The sequence below is a fragment of the Lissotriton vulgaris genome, chromosome 7, assembly GCF_964263255.1.
Source record: "Lissotriton vulgaris chromosome 7, aLisVul1.2, whole genome shotgun sequence".
Taxonomy (NCBI): Eukaryota; Metazoa; Chordata; class Amphibia; order Caudata; family Salamandridae; genus Lissotriton; species Lissotriton vulgaris.
The window spans coordinates 718826360-718843324 of NC_141695.1; the positions used below are offsets into that span (position 1 = coordinate 718826360).

Consider the following 16965-nt stretch of genomic DNA (forward strand, 5'->3'; position numbering starts at 1 on the left):
CATTGAAACCCGAAATGCATTGGGCTTTTTATGTTGAGAGATCTAATGATTTCAAAATTAGGATTATTCCAATGTGATTACATGTCAAACATGTTTTGAGCAACCTTTTGTTCACAATTCTGTTTAGACAATTGAAACTGATTTTCAAGGTTAGTTTTTTTAATTGAAATGTTTACTTTGTCCCATTAAATATGTATCACAAAATTTGAGAGTCAATATCTTTAAAGAAAGTGGTACGGTTACTGAATCTGAGGTTCCGTGAATTCTGAACCCGTTTTATAAAGGTCATGGTTTTGTTTCGAATTTGATAGTAGCGAACCGTAACTAGTGAGTGCGGCAAGTACGAGTGTTTTCGTCATGTTAGACCGATGGATTCACTACGTATTTAGGGATTTTGTTCTGAACCCTTGGCTTCCATTTTGTGCATGGCAGCCATTTTGTGGTTGCCCTCATATAGGCCGATGACTACGGCCGAACGAGTCTTTAGAACAGGTACATGTTAGCTGACTTCTGAATGACCTGAGTGAACTGACCCCGTTGCCTGAAGCTCACCTTGTTAAGCTAGTTCCTTGCCCGGTAGCTGATCGAGATTAAAGATCAAAGTACAGGACATTGTTGAGTTTATTGCACACGCACACACCCCTTATCCTACTTCTCATCTGTTTCTGTTCCTTCTTTTATGGTCTATTTATGATATGGGTTGTGGTCTTTTATTATGGGTTTGTCCGGCCTGTTGGAGAAAGAATGTTGGGCTTTCCCGTGTAATTGATGATGGGCTGGACAACTGAAAAGTGGGTTTGTCGTTATGCGATACCTTTTGCAATGTTACCTATGATTGGACAAACTGTAAATAGTGGGTGTTTGTCCGGTATGTGATTTTTAGCATAAAAGACGATGTCTCGCTCTTCAAAAATTGAGCAGTCTCTGACAAACCTACTTGTGTCGTACTTCGTAGACTTCTGTTCCTGGTTGCAGCCAATAAATTTGATCTTTGACGTCACCGAGAAGTATCCTGTGTCTCTGTATTCTAAGACAGGTGAACCCGAAGACTTTGGGCGTGCCCCTGGCGCCGCTGGGTTCTAAAAACCCGGTTCTTCAGTTGGTGCCTAACGTGGGGCGACTTCAGTGGTACCGGTCCAAGCCTGAAGATCGTGAGGAGCTTCGTGAGGAAATTCTGGAAGAGGGCCCCCACTTCGGCCCCTGCATGTCGAACGTGGACTGAAGGTTTTTGCTGCGAGGCTTCCCACTTTCCGACGGCTACGAAGGACTGCTGCCCTGACTGTCGCCCTGTCTTGGACCCTTCGTAACGATTTGTAAAGCGAGACGATAGACGGGTCTTCTGGTGACCTGATTGATACTTCAGTTAAGTATAAGTGGGTCGCTCCCAGTCCTTCGTTAGTTTTGATTTGGTACTTGCAAGCGCCAAAGTCGAGGGACTCGTATATTTGCGAGACTATCGTTTTTGGTAATCCCTTGAAGTTTGAAGCTAGATTAGTGAGCGAAGATGCCTGGTCTTAGCATAATTAGGAATTTGTTTTGTTGTAGTTGTAACAGGGATTCCCGATTGGAGGACTCGTGTCCGATACTTCCAGTTGGAACTCCGACTTATGAGCTCTATTCTAAACATGGCGTGGGCCCTATTACGTTTAATGAAGTATGGGTCCGATACACTAGGAAAGACTGTGTCTTAAAATGGCCACAATATGGTAGTTTTGAATCAGAGATTTTAGATAATCTGGAAGTTAAACTATTTAAGAAGAAAGCCCGGCTGGCGATGTTTGACTCTTTCCGCCTTTGGCGTAAGTAAGCCAAACAGAGAACAATTAAACAAGCTAAATGAGATAAAAGAGAGAAGGGTATATCGATAATGCAAGCTGCTAGGCAGTTTAAAGATAATGAAGAAGATCAAGCGAGTGAAGAGTTGCATAGGCAACATAAAATGGCCATCGATAAATGTCATACAGCTTTACCACCTCTTCTACATGGTGCAACGAAGGACCCTGAAAAGGATCCTTTGATGTCACATTTGTTGAGTTCACCAGCCCCTTATGTGCAGAGTGCTGCGGCACCTCCGCAACCTCCAGCTGTTCAGCCTTTGGTTGTTGCTCAGCCGCCAGCTCCTCTTCAGCTGGTTCCTTCTCTTCTGGCGCAGCCTTCTCTGGGGCCGCCGACTTTGCTATCAATTCCACCTCAAACTCCTACGACTTTTTCTCCTGTACTTGCTACTTCTTCTGCTACTACTCCTACGTTTGTTTCATCTCAGTCTGCTTTGTCTCCTGTCCTTCTGATAACTTCTTCTGTTCGACAGAGAATGACTGATACTGTTACTGGTCTTTTTTCTCCTTTCTTTGGGTCATTGAGTGTGACCAATGTTTCTGCGCGTAAACAGTTACGTAGCCAGTTTCCTGGTCCCGAAGAGCGGGCAGTGTTAGATAATTTGGCTCGTAAATGGGTAACTAATTCTTTGAGATATAATTTGGATTTGGTTATGGATGTCTTCCGTCAATGGGAAGCACCGAAGCAAAGGTACGTCTTCGATATCATGTGTACTTTCCTCCGTGAGGAATGGGAAGACAGTGAGTTGGGTCACACCCCATTGGAGTTGCTTGATGTACAGTCCGAGTTTGTGAAAGGGACGATAGTGGGTTCCGATGTTGAGAAAGCAGTTGCGACATTGCTTGCGTTTAGGAGTGTGTGTCCTTCTCAGTCGTTGTTTGAGCCTGATCCTTCTGTTAGGAGAAAAGCGAGACAGTACCCTATGAGAGAGGTTTCTCCGGTATGGAAGGAGGCAGTTCAGGCTGATGTCGTTAATGCTATTCAAGCTGTACCGGCTCATTTTCAGCGTGTCTGGGTACATGTTCCGTGGAAGAGAGCTGAAGTTTTGACCCTTAAGCAGACTCTACCTGACCCCCGTAAGAATCCTGCAGGGTATTACAAAGAGTTGTCACAGACAGCTGACGCGTACATTATGAATTTAGCCGATATAGATATGTTGTTTGGTAATGTGGTTCCTCAACCTTTGTGGGGAAAGATTCGTCATGTGGATCATGCGCAAGAGTTAGGTTATACATGGGCTAACATTACAGCTGCAGATGGTCTTCAAGGTGGAGGGGCTAAACCTGAGGCTTTAGTTGCGGAACTCCCCGGTAGGATTATTAATTATATGAAAACTTTAATGCCTGCTATGCGAGTGAATTGGGATAAGTTGTCTGCATGCAAGCAGAAGAAAGATGAAAGTGTGTCTGATTTCTTCACTAGGTTTGAAGAGACGTTTATCGATCACAGTGGTCAAGATATGAGTACGGAAGGTGGCCAAAGGTTGTTCGTAGATAAGTTTGTTCATAATTTGCTTCCCGAGTTGTGCAATAAGTTGAAAGATTCAGAGAGTTCATGGGCTGTTTCTTCGTCGGCCCAGATATTGGCTACTGCACACTATTACGAGAATAGAGATAAGGATGAGAAAGAGAAAGCAGAGAAAAAGACTAAAGATTTAAAGACGAAGGTTCTTTTGCAACAGGCGTATCCGCCTCATTATAATGGCGTGAGTTTCAGCAACCTCAGCAGTTTCAGAGAGGATCACAAAGGCCCGAGTCTTTTCAGCAGCGTGTTCCTGTAGGCCCTAATCAGTGTGCGTATTGTAAAGAAGAAGGGCACTTCAAGAATAGTTGTCCGGTTCTGTTACAGCGTGCGAATGGTGTGTCTGGTGTGAGAGGTCGAGGTGTTCAGCAAGCTCCTAGAGGTAGAGGACGTGGTGTGTTCCCCCAGAATGCACACTACTTTCCTCCACAGAATTCTATGAATTGTTTTGACCAACAGAATGTTGGGTCCGGTCAGTCGACTCAGTATTATGCTGATGATTACTATGTTGAGAGTGAGAATGCTGACGGTAATGATTGCTAGGACAGCCATAGACAAAGAGAGGGAGTAGTGTCAGTTCCAGTAGATCAGAGTGGACCTAATGTTGAAGTGATTACATCAGGTGTGTCAGAGCCTTTTATGTTGGATACTGGTGCAGCGAAGAGTTCTGTCATGCACTCTAAACTCCCTGGCGCACCTTTGTCTGGCTTGACGAATATTTCGGTAGGATTTTCTGGCGCCCCAGTTCGTAATCCAGTTTCTAGTCCTTTGTCTCTTTCTGTTGGTCCTTGTGAATTGGAAGCACCCCTCATTCTGATGACAGGTTGTGGTGAGAATTTGTTGGGTTTGGATTTGTTGAAAAGATTGTATGTGACATTGCATTGTTCTCCTTCAGGAGTACAGCTTACATTGGGTAAGAGAGTGATCTCTCCGATGTATTTGTCTAAAGATCGGTTTCCATTGGAATTGCGTTCTTTCCCTCATACTCTTTGGGCAACTGGTCCTAATGACGTGGGTCTTTTGGAGATTCCACCATATGTTGTGACTCTGAAAGCGAATGCTAGATTGCCACATATTCCCCAATACAGGATCTCTACTGATGGTGAAAGAGAGCTTTTAGCGATCATCTATGATCTGATTGAGAAAGATGTGATAGAAGAGATGAGAGGTAATGTGTGCAATAGTCCGGTTTTGCCTGATTCTTCTCAGCCTCCTGTGTATAGTTTTGTGATCGATCTTCGCGAAGTGAACAAGATTGTTGTGCCACAGTTTCCTGTTGTTCCGGATATTACTGCTTTGCTGACTATGATTCCTGCTTCAGCTGCCTGGTTTTCGGTGATTGATCTGAAGAATGCTTTCTTCAGTATCCCGATTGCCGAGGAGAGTAGAGATATTTTTGGCATCTCTTTAGGAGGGCGAAGCTTACGGTTTAAGCGCGCTCCTCAAGGCTATTGTGAAAGTCCATCCATCTATAGTCAGGCTTTGAAAACACAGCTTGATACGATTGTTTTACCTGATGATGCTGCTCTTATTCAGTATGTAGACAATTTTTTAGTTGCTGCTGATGATGAGGAGATTTGTAAAGAAGCTACTCTTTCTTTGTTGCAACATTTGTCTGACCTTCATCATAAAGTGTCACCTTCGAAGTTGCAGTATTGTCGACAAGAAGTGACCAACTTAGGTCATCTCTTATCGAAGGAGCGAAGAAGGTTGACCCCAGAACGAATTCAAGCGATTGCGAAAATGAATGTGCCAACCACACAGAGAGAAGTGCGTGCTTTCTTGGGTATTACTTCGTACTGTAGGCAATGGATTCCGAACTTTTCTCTACTTGCGAAACCTCTGTTAGCACTTACTCTTAAGGATACTCCGAATCCTCTTCCTTGGTCTGATGAATGTCAGAAAAGTTTTTCTGAATTACGTAAAGCATTGTGTTCGGCTCCGGTGTTTGGTACTCCCGACTATAGTAAGCCTTTTACACTCTATGTCCACGAGAGAGAGAGATGTGCATTGTCAGTCCTGACACAGCAGTTTGGCGATAAGCAGCGTCCATGTGCGTATTTCTCGTCGACTTTGGATCCGGTAGCCAGAGCATTGCCGAGTTGTTTGAGAGCTACAGCGGGAGCGGCTATTTCTATTCGACAGTCTGCTGGTTTGGTGATGGATAATACGTTGATTGTGATGGATCCACATGCAGTGGATACTTTATTTTTTTTTTTTTTTTTTTTTTTTGTAAGACCTTTATTGTGAAAAAAGGAGGGTTACACAGCTTGTGTGCCTACAACCTTTAAACACACAGGCCGGCAGCGACTTTATTAAACAGGACTAAAACACAGCACTTGACTAGTGCTCGATTGTCTGGTTACGAGTTGACACTTTTGGCGAGTCATGTGCATATAAAGCGATGTAAAACGTTAAATCCAGCTACGTTGTTGCCGATTTCTGTAGAGACAGATGTTCTGGAACAGCATCATTGCTTCCTTAGGACAGAGGAAGAAACGAAGGGTAGAATTGATTTGAAAGATACTCCTCTTGTGAAGTCTGATGGTACCTTATGGGTAGATGGTTCATGCTTTAAGCTTCCGAATGGTGATACGACTGCAGCATATGCGGTTACGACTTTGCATACGATTGTTGAAGCTGCACGTGTCCCACAAAATTCAGCTCAAGCAGCAGAGTTGATTGCACTGACAAGAGCGTGTGTGTTGTCGAAAGGAAAGAGAGTGACTGTGTATACCGATAGCCAGGATGCTTTGGTGTTGCCCATAGCTTCAGGCGTTTGTGGAAAGAGCATGGATTTCTTACTTCTCATGGTACGAAGATTCAGCATGGTCAGTTGGTGAAAGAGCTTCTTGAGTCACTTACGTTGCCGACGCAAGTTGCGATCGTGAAATGCAGTGCACATAAGAAGGTTACCGATGACGTTGGTCGTGGTAATGCGTTTGCGGATGAAGTTGCGAAAGAAGCGGCGAAAGATGTGACGAGTCGAATGTATGTTGCGGGTCCAGCGAGATGGGTTCTGGATAAAGGAATGTGTGAGGATACGATAGAGAGTGTGAAGTTAATTCAGGCTGAAGCTACGGAGAAAGAATTGAGTGTATGGAGAGAGAGTACGGGAAAATTGGATTCGACTGGTTGTTGGATTGAGTTGTCGGAACATCAGCGATGGTTGTTACCTGATGCGTATGTGCTTGCAGTGGTTACGATGGCGCATGGAATGGCTCACATTAGTGCGAAAGTGATTTGTAAGATGTTGGCTCCAGTATGGCAGAATGCTGGGATTCCTAAGTGTGTGGAGAATCTGGTCAAGAATTGTATGGTTTGTCTGATGTATAATCCTGGCAAGGGAACTCCAACTCCAGCTGGTCACTTTGCGCCTCCGACGTATCCGTTCGAGCTGCTGCAATTGGATTTCATACACATGGAGAGATGCAATAATTTGAAATACATCCTTGTAGTTGTTTGTGCCTTTTCGAGATACTGCCTTGTCCACAGCGAAAGCCCTACTCAAGGAATTTTTCCCTAGATTTGGATTGATAGTGTGGAGTGATAACGGAAGTGAATTTGTGGGTAAAGTCATGAAGCGAGTGTGTGAAGGTTTGGGCATTAGGCAGAAATTTCATGCTGCAAATCATCCCCAATCAGCTGGCTTAGTTGAATGCTACAATGGCACTCTGAAGCTGAAGTTAACCAAGATTCAGGCGAGCTCTGGTCTCCAATAGCCCGATGCTTTGCCATTGGCACTTTTGTCAACTAGAACTACAGTGCATTCCCGAGTAGGCCTTAGTCCCTATGAGATAGTGTTTGGTCGCCCAGCAAATGTGTGGGGAGTGCCGAGGCCGACAAAGTTTAGCGAGATTGAACATCCTGTGTTGATTGACTATTTGTATGACCTGACGGCTAAATTGCGTGTCGTACACCAACAGGTTTACAATACACTTCCACAAGCATCTGAAGATCCAGGACACGCCATTGATCCTGGTTCGTGGGTGTTGGTGCGCAACTTTCAGCGGACAAAGAATGATTAGCCCCGCTGGACTGGACCTTTCCAGGTCCTCTTGTCGATGCGTACCGCAGTGAGAGTTCACGGCAAGAAGAACTGGATCCACAGCGTACATTGTAAGAGGGTATCTTTACATCTGCCGTATGACCAGTGGGTCCAAGAGGGTGTTGGTGATTCAGAGACTGAGACTGTGCCAAGATTCGTTCCATTCAGTGATGCACCTTTGGTTGGGACAAGCTCTGAGCGTGAGGACGACAATATTTTGCAAGCAGCTGTGTCTCCTTCTTTGAGACTGGACACCAGTAAGCCTGAGTTGTTGTTTCGAGATCAGACATTGCCTGGTAGACCGCTATAATTTGCGGCAAAGAAACAATGGACAAATAAAGTAATTTCTTTCTATTTTAGAAACTACGCTCTCTCATCCAAAAAGCTGTTTTGACCTATTTTTCTTTTTCGAACCGCCATCCGTGTTCAGCTGAAGGGTCGTGGTATAAAGCCTTGGAGTGTACAGCCGTGTAGACACAAGGTCGACGGTTCTGGCTTGTTCTAGGGCGTTCCCTGGACTTACAGATGTACACCTGAGCAAAGAGAACCAACTGCTGCGAACAGCACGGTTAGAGGATGGAGTTTTTTGAGCTCGAGAGAGCTGTTGTAGAAATGAATTTTAAGAGAAAAATGTGTAGATTGATGAATAGCAAATGTTTTATGATAACATGTCTTTTAATGCTACTTAGCATGACGATGGTTTTGGTGGGATATGTTGTTTTCTCTTTCCAAGTGACGTTTGCACCCACCACACAACCTATGTCTTTTCCTACTACTAATTCTTCGCATTCTTTTCATCCTTTACCTGAATCTATTAGAAGATCAGAATTCGTTAATAATTCCTTTGTGCAACTTCTGCATCAGCATCAGTTAGTAGTGAACACCACTAATTGCTGGGTGTGTGGTCTTATGCCTCATACTACGGATAAGGGTATTCCTTATTTGGTTCTGCCATTTAGCTACAATGGATCTGTATGGGCATACAGGACGATGTTTATTTATGCCCATGAAGTTTACCCCCTGCGTTCTATGAAAGATAGTCTAAGTAATAGTGCTCTAGTGAAGGGAATAGTGGATATGATTAGAGGTATTGATTCCTATGAGACTATTCCTAAAGATGAGACCCTAGCTTATATCGGATGGAACGTGACTGGATATGGTGTTAGTCTGAATGAAAAGCCGCAAGAGAAAAGTTCATCCCCGATTTGGATCGTACCCCATCGTGGTCATTTTTGTCTGCAAGGTAATGGCAAGAATCAGAGAGCTCAGTTAGGGAAGAGTGTTTGTACTGAGACGTATGTTTTTACGTCCCAGACTTCCCCACCGTTTTTAGCAGCTAAGGGTACGTATTTTGTTTGCTATGATAGAGCATATACATGGTTGCCCCCTGATTTTTCGGGAACATGTTATGTTTCGTATCTGTTGCCCCCTAAGTATACTGCAGCCGCAGATTACCACAGAACGAGAGTAGTTAGAGGTGTCTTCAGTAAGGAAGATACTGCAGGACAAGAATTGGGAGATTTTCTTAAGGGTTTCCTGCCGTTTTGGGGACCTATGGTTAATAGTAGGAACATACGGCAATTGACGAGAGTGGTTGAGTCCACCATAGTTGAGACTGCCGGTGCCCTTAGTAACTTGACTGCTGAGCTCCAATCGGATCGTCTTATGACGTTGCAGAATCGTGTGGCGTTAGACGTCATACTTACAGATAGAGGAGGAGTATGTAAATTGATTCAATCGAGCTGCTGCGTTTTCATTCCAGACAATGCTCCTACAGTGTACCAGGCCATTTCCAAGCTACATAAGATCTCCAAGTCTGTACATGTGGACGAAGGAGATTGGTCGTTGATGGGATGGTTTTGGGGATTGTTATCCACCTGGGGATGGAAGATTCTGATGATCATTGGGATGGCTTTAGCTATTCTTTTCCTGTTCTGTCTTTGTGTACAGTGTGCTCCTGCTATATGTGGCCTTTGTGCTACTACGTGTGCAAGGAGACCTGTCTCGAGAGAGTTACTAAGTAATAGGATTATGCTCCGGCAACATCTTGATGATCTGATGAATATAGACCTGGATTCAGATTGACGTGAGTTTAGGTTATTGCCTATGTAAGGGCAAAAGGAGGGTCTGAGGTTCCGTGAATTTTGAACCCGTTTTATAAAGGTCATGGTTTCGTTACGAATTTGATAGTAGCGAACTGTAAGTAGTGAGTGCGGCAAGTACGAGTGTTTTCGCCATGTTAGACCGATGGATTCACTACGTATTTAGGGATTTCGTTCTGAACCCTTGGGTTCCATTTTGTGCATGGCAGCCATGTTGTGGTTGCCCTCACATAGGGTGATGACTACGGCCGAACGAGTCTTTAGTACACGTGCATGTTAGCTGACTTCTGAATGACCTGAGTGAACTGACCCCGTTGCCTGAAGCTGACCTTGTTAAGCTAGTTCCTTGCCCGGTAGCTGATCGAGATTAAAGATCAAAGTACAGGACATTGTTGAGTTTATTGCACACGCACACACCCCTTATCCTACTTCTCATCTGTTTCTGTTCCTTCTTTTATGGTCTATGTATGATATGGGTTGTGGTCTTTTATTATGGGTTTTTCCGGCCTGTTCGTGAAAGAATGTTAGGCTTTCCCGTGTATTTGATGATGGGCTGGACAACTGAAAAGTGGGTTTGTCGTTATGCGATACCTTTTGCAATGTTCCCTATGATTGGACAAACTGTAAATAGTGGGTGTTGGTCCGGAATGTGATTTTTAGCATAAAAAACGATGTCTCGCTCTACAAAAATTGAGCAGTCTCTGACAAACCTACTTTTGTCGTACTTCGTAGACTTCTGTTCCTGGTTGCAGCCAATAAATTTGATCTTTGACGTCACCGAGAAGTATCCTGTGTCTCGGTATTCTAAGACAGGTGAACCCGAAGACTTTAAGCGTGCCCCTGGCGCTGCTGGGTTCTAAAAACCCGGTTCTTCAAAACCCTAGGGACATTAGGTTGAGCACCTTGCTGACCTGGATGTCTCCAGGCCTCGACAGTGCAGTTTTTACACAGTGTGTTGGGCAAAACCCTCAGCAGGGTTGCTCCCTCATTTGTTGAAACTAGTTTTAGGATTTGAATACAATTCACGAAACAGGTGTGCAGGTCTCATACTTACAGAGCTGTAATTACTAGATTACATTCGTCCTCTGCATCTAAACCATCAGGACCACTCCATTAAAAATTGAAGCAGTCGTGCTGTAAAGTTTGCAACTGGACTGGAAAAGGTTCTGGTGGCATAGTAAATCTCCAAATCTACCACCATTGGCCCCCACACGATCTTCCTGTCTGAATTGGTCACCCAAGCCAGGCTTAAGTAGCCAAATTAACTTTTGCAAACTTTTCAAAAGTTTCCAATCTTTACGGCTGCCAATGTTTGTTACTGTTGGATCAAAAATAAAGATTTCTTGAAAAATCTGTATGCTCATCTTGGACTGTAACAATGGATACAAATATAACCTATTTTTATAAATTGGTGTCCTATTTTGTGCTGCATGGCTTTCTTATTTCATTGTTTTCTACTGTTAAAGCTTTACACTAGTTTATTTGCTCAAGCCTTGCTGTTCGAAGCCATAGCTACCAGGGTTGAGGTTAAGGTTGTACAAATGAGCCTAACTGGAGCCACAGCAGTTTTGGCAAGTCTATTCCATGGTAAGACCGCACAGCCATACCATATATTACAACCACATCCTCACTGTCTGGATTAATTTAGTGAATCATAACAAACAGTTTTTGCAGATAGTCATCATTGATTAATAAAAAATATAAGCACACGTTAAGTTATCTATATGGATTGGCATTTTCATAGTATATTAGCAGTCGAAGCCTAATTTTCACTGGGAGGTGAACTATCTACAAAAGAAAACAGTTGTTTACAGTTGAACAATTTAAATTTAAAGTCCATATTGTCATCTCTCATCCTCTGAGTGTATCAAACGGATAAGCTAGACCAATGCCTTTTTAACTACAAGCACGTAGAATGATGCACACACTCGATTCAATCAGGACCTATAGTGTTATGCAAGACTAACTGCAGTTTCAATTTCGAAAATGTTCATTCTTCAATTCCTGAATATCTGACAAGTTATTTTCATACAGAGAGTGGCAGCTCTGCTCGGACAGTAGTGGTACAGTTGGGTGTCTTTAACTATTAACTCCACAGCAATGATATATCCCAAAAAGAAACCAGATACTGAGGGCAGTAGTAAAAATTGCAGGCCAGACCCACAGAGCGATCCAGTGTCCAGGATACCTATGCTTACCTCATATGGCAGTGGTAACAATGAGGGGCGATAGATGTGAAGGGTGGGTACTGGAGTTCTGACCCATTGGCAAGCTGCAAAGTAGCTACAACAGCTTCTGGAAGTGGGCCTTTCTGCTCCTTGAAGCACATCTAGAAGCAAGCACTTTAAGGGCAAGTGTCTCAGGGATGTGCCTCACACTTGCATAAGAGAAGGTGATCCACAACGCCATACCAAAGGTGATGAGCAGCACCTGCTAGGTGCCTCACAATTGAGGTTACATAGCAACCTTCCTCTAATGAACCCGGGTTTAGAGTCAGTCACTGGGCTTGAGGGAACGGTAGACTTCTGTTCCACACTCCGGTAAGGCAGCTTAATTGTGTTTCAGGACATATATACAGATTTAGCTTTATTTTCTGAGTTGGTACGGGCCTCATGGACCACAGAGCTAGGGGCCAAGCATCAGCCCGTTTTAATTGTGTTTCAGAACATATTTTCACTATATAGTTTTTGAGTGTACCATTATTTCTCTCCACTTTGCCTGCAACTTGGGGTGATAAGTGCAGTGTTACAGTTAGTACAACTAACTATAACGAAGAAATTTCAATGGTTTTGTATGAGTGAAACGTCCAGCTAACTATAACACCCCTGAAACCTATGGTTTTTTCAGTGAATTTCTATGTTTTTTAAAAATGATAATCCCTAACTATAACGAGCCTCAAACCTATGGTTTTTTCAGTGAATTTGAAAGGTTTTTTAAATGCTAGTTCCTAACTATGACATGTCTGAAACCTGTGTTTTTTTCAATGAATTTGTAAGGTTTTTGAAATGATAATTTGTAAATGTATTTCTTGTTCTATATTTTTTATATTAAACAAAAAGGAATCCACTCATACAGTGGTAGTGGTCCCTACATTGGTGGGGAGCACACAGTGTTGTTTAAATACCCCTCACACACCAACAGGCCCCTTGGTGTCATGCTTGATCATCGGGGTCTTCGCACCCCTCTACGGGATGCGGCGTGCTGCGCCTCACGACTACGTAGGAGCACTTGAAGTGGACTATGTGTTGGTGTGTGTGAAGGGAATAAATGTGAGTGGTGGGGTGAAAGACAGTGATAGTTAAAAGATACCTGGCTCGTAGGAGAAAAAAATAAAACGTTTTTATTAAGCCCTCTGCTGGTATCGTTAAAAAGTGCAGTGTGAGGTTGTTTATACTAGTTAGGGTACATCAACCTCTCTAGTGCGTCGACATGTTTCGGAGTGTCAAGGACTCCTTCTTCCGGACGGGGATGTGCACTATTATCCCCACCTTACTCACATGTATGTAGATGTCAAAGTGTGCTCTACAAAAATAAAATAGGTGAAATGTACCTATTTGTATTATATTAAATACAGTCCGTTGCGCCCAATTGGCGTTGTTAATACAGAACCGGTGAATGAATAAAAACATCATGAACTATACCATTAAATTATGATATTGAGAAAAACCTGTGTAGGTACACAGGAGGGTGATGAAGAACCAAAAATAAGGCTCAAAACATATAGTTCTTACTTCTGGACTAAGGCTAACTAGCCTCATGAGCCTAGGCGTAGTATAGGGGGTTCTGTTGTCTCCTTGCTCAATGTAGCAACCTAAGAGGATGTCAAAAGAGAAGGGGACAGCATGGATTTAGAATCTAAAACGCTGTTTGTGAGAAAATAGGTTTCTCCATGTTCCAAGGTCTCAACTCACGGTTACTGCCAAAAGTGGTAGGCTGTCATCCCCTCAACGCGGCTCCGACGTTATGTCGAGTCGTATTGGACAAATGCCTTATATAGTGGTAGTAATTGCTCCAATTAGTGCTTAATAGAAATCGGAAAAAGCCCAAAGAAGGACCTGGACCCGGAAAACAGGTCCGGTCCTGCGCGCGTGTAAAGGGAGTAGAAGTAAGAACTATATGTACTATATAATGTGTTTTTTTCCCACTATTCCATCACAGGGATTCTAATGGCGACCATATCAAATCTGTGTGTGTCCTAGTCTATATGTGTGTCTATGTCCTTTTCTTTTACAGGGTTTTGAGCCTTATTTTTGGTTCTTCATCACCCTCCTTTGTACCTACACAGGTTTTTCTCAATATCATAATTTAATGGTATAGTTCATGATGTTTTTATTAATTCACAGGTTCTGTATTAACAACGCCAATTGGGCGCAACTGACTGTATTTAATCTAACACAAATAGGTACATTTCACCTATTTTATTTTTGTAGAGCACACTTTGACATCTACATACATGTGAGTAAGGTGGGGATAATAGTGCACATTCCCGTCCTGAAGAAGGAGTCCTTGACACTCCGAAACATATTGACGCACTAGAGAGGTTGATGTACCCTAACTAGTATAAACAACCTGACACTGCACTTTTTAACGATACCAGCCAAGGGCTTAATAAAAACTTTTTATTTTTTTCTCCTACGAGCCAGGTATCTTTTAACTATCACTGTCTTTCACCCCACCACTCACATTTATTCCCTTCACACACACCAACACATAGTCCACTTCAAGTGCTCCTACGTAGTCGTGAGTCGCAGCACGCCGCATCCCGTAGAGGGGTGCGAAGACCCCGATGATGAAGCATGACACCAAGGGGCCTGTTGGTGTGTGAGGGGTATTTAAACAACACTGTGTGCTCCCCACCAATGTAGGGACCACTACCACTGTACGAGTGGATTCCTTTTTGTTTAATAGAATTACTAGGGGAGACAGAATCCACTCCCTCCTCTCCCTCCCTATTCTTGTTTTTCTCTATATTTTTTATATTCTTTAAGTACATTTTTTAAATCTACTTATTATATATATTTGTTTTAAATTACTCTACACATATTTTTAAAATAAAAAAATATATATTTTAATATTTTATATTCTTTTAAATATACTTATATTTTTCTTTTTTTTTTTACAGTCGCGCACCCAAAGCGCACCCTTCTTGTTCGCTGCGTGGAACACATCCACCATTTTAGGATTTAAGTGTAGGGTCCACGTACGGTGTGCAACGAGTTTGACTTTCCGAACCCGGCCATAATGCGACTGGTACACAACTTGTGGCGCATCCGCGAGATGTACGTATTACGCGACGTGACGGTCGCGCGGTTGCACGGGATGTCATATGCCAGGGCCGCGATAGCTGTGGGACTCCAGCAAAAAATTTTAATGTTCAAAAACCTATATATATGTATTTCATATAAATATTAAGACAAGACATTATCAGAGCTAATTGTAAAAATAATGTTCTTTAACTTTCAATAAAGTTACATTTCTTTTAAATGCAATTTCGCGAAGTCACGCTCGGTGCGAGATAGGTGCCACCTGCGTGTGCGTACCGTGCGCAGACACCATGTGACCAGAAAAAAAGAGATTTGATTGGTTCATTACACTTTCTATTGTAAGTATTGAAGTACCTCACCCATTTCAATCACTCTTGTTAGACCTTTCTGAGAAGACATTTACTAGCAAGATCCGCTCTTTTTTCAATTTTGCACACCTGTTCCTCAGCAAAGTTGGAGAAATAGCTACTAATGAAGCATCTTCTAATTCAGAACACTCTGGAAATGAAGAATTTGTGCCTGAACCTCCCCTTCCAGAGAGCTATACATCAATTGTCTGGAACTTTTTTACTTTTCCTCCGATGCAGAAGAAGGTTAATGCCACCAAAGTCCCTTTAAAAATCTGCAAGGCGGTCCTGTGCAGGGGTGACCCTACAAAAAAATACTCTTGTGGAACAGCATGTATGAGGAGACATCTTCAGACAAAACATCCCTTAAACTTCGCAAGAGAGGAAATGAGGATACTATAAGACTTCTGCCTTCGATCTACAGTGCGGTCAGTTTACAACTTGATACCAGTGCTGCAGAAGCACTACAGACAACATTGAATTCAGTCTCGACCTCATATTTTGTTAAACTATCAACAGTAAGAAATTCAGCCTTGATTTATTTAATGCAGAGACAATTTTACTGTATGTGTTCAGATTTTGTTTAAATAAGTGACAAAAACATTCCTTGATGTCTGTGCCAACTACTGCCTTTAATCCACACTGTGTACAACAGGGTTCACAACTTGAATTCAGCTCTCCATCTACACTACGAACAGCATTCAAGTTAGCCTTGATTTATATAAGGCAGAGACAATTTTGTTAAATGATGCGACAAAAATATTCCTCAATGACTGTACTGAGTACTGCCTTCAAATGTACACTGCGATCAACAGAGTTCACCACTTGATACCAGTTCATAAGTCTCGTATGCAACAGTCAATGTATGGAGTACATTACAGATTATGCAGTGCAACCTAAGATCTACATTGCGAACAGCAGGGTTCACAACTTGAATTCAGCTTTTCATCTACACTATGGACAGCATTCAAGTTATCCTTGATATATGTAAGGCAGAGACACTTTTGTTAAAGGATTCCACAAAAAACATTCCTCAATGATTGTACTGAGTACAGTTTTCAAATGTACACTGCGATCAACAGAGTTTATGACTTGATACCAGTGGTGCATTAGCACTACAGACAACATTGAATTCAGTCTCGATTTCTTTAAGGCAGAGACAATTGTACTGTGTCCTCAGATTCTGTTAACTGTGACAAAATAGCATTCATCGATGTTTGTGTCGACTACTGCCTTCAATCTACACTGAGGACAGCAGGGTTCAGAACTTTAAGGCAACTTTGCATGTATACTACGAACAGTAGGGAATTCAATCTTGATTTATTTAATGCAGAGACAATTGTAATGTAGGTGTTCTGATTTTGTTAAAATAAGTAACAAAAATCATTTGTCGATATTTCTGCCTTCGGACAGCAGGGCTCACATTTTGAATTGAGCTTTCAATCTATACTACGAACAGCGTGAAATTTAGTCTTGTTTTTTGTAAGGTAGAGTTGCAAGGTGAGCGAATAAGCATGTTTCCGAAACAACGACAAGTCATCTGTGGACGGAGAGAGTGGGTAGTGTGCAGCAGCTTCACTGGGTAGGAATGTACAATTACCTCCGAGCTGTGAGAATAGAGAGGTTACAAAAGTCTGAGGGGCAGATTTACAAGTTCAATGCGCCACTTTTGTTTCACTTTTAACATGGGAAAAGTGGCGCAAGGAGCTTGTAAATCTGCCTCTGTGTTTTCAAGAAAAAGCACTCGCCTCCGGACTCTGCGAGTCAATGGGATGCAACAGTCTAGGTACGCAATATTGAGAACTCACCGCTATGCAGTGGGAGTGCATGAGTATACATCTTTGGAA

General features: G+C 42.7%; 1 protein-coding gene across 4 annotated transcripts in view; it reads left to right on the forward strand.

Moving 5' to 3' along the window:
• ARSG (arylsulfatase G) overlaps positions 1-16965 on the forward strand; it is a 2325381-nt gene that overhangs the window by 727843 nt on the left and 1580573 nt on the right. The window lies entirely within an intron of this gene.